General features: G+C 63.2%; 1 protein-coding gene across 3 annotated transcripts in view; it reads left to right on the forward strand.

Moving 5' to 3' along the window:
• MS4A10 (membrane spanning 4-domains A10) overlaps positions 1-269 on the forward strand; it is a 16,422-nt gene that overhangs the window by 9,349 nt on the left and 6,804 nt on the right. The window lies entirely within an intron of this gene.

Below are 269 nucleotides of genomic sequence, written 5' to 3' on the forward strand. Positions count from 1 at the left end.
ACTCAAGAGAAAACGCCCCAGGCGCTCGGAACAGCAGCCCCTCCCCCCCGCCCGCTCTCTGGCCCTGAGGCCCCCAGAGCTCTCGCGGGGAGACGGGTGGATGCCCCAGGCAGGATTCCGACCTGCAGACAGGATGGGAGAAGTGACTTCCAGCAGACGCAAGGTCATGGACAATGGCTTGGGGACGGGACAGGGAAGGCCCGGAGAGCTATGGTGTGTTGTGGGGTTTGGCTGTGATGGAAGCAAGTGAAGGGGGTCATAAGGGACAG

This window comes from Ursus maritimus, unplaced genomic scaffold (genome assembly GCF_017311325.1).
Source record: "Ursus maritimus isolate PB19 unplaced genomic scaffold, ASM1731132v1 scaffold_23, whole genome shotgun sequence".
In the NCBI taxonomy this organism is placed as follows: Eukaryota; Metazoa; Chordata; class Mammalia; order Carnivora; family Ursidae; genus Ursus; species Ursus maritimus.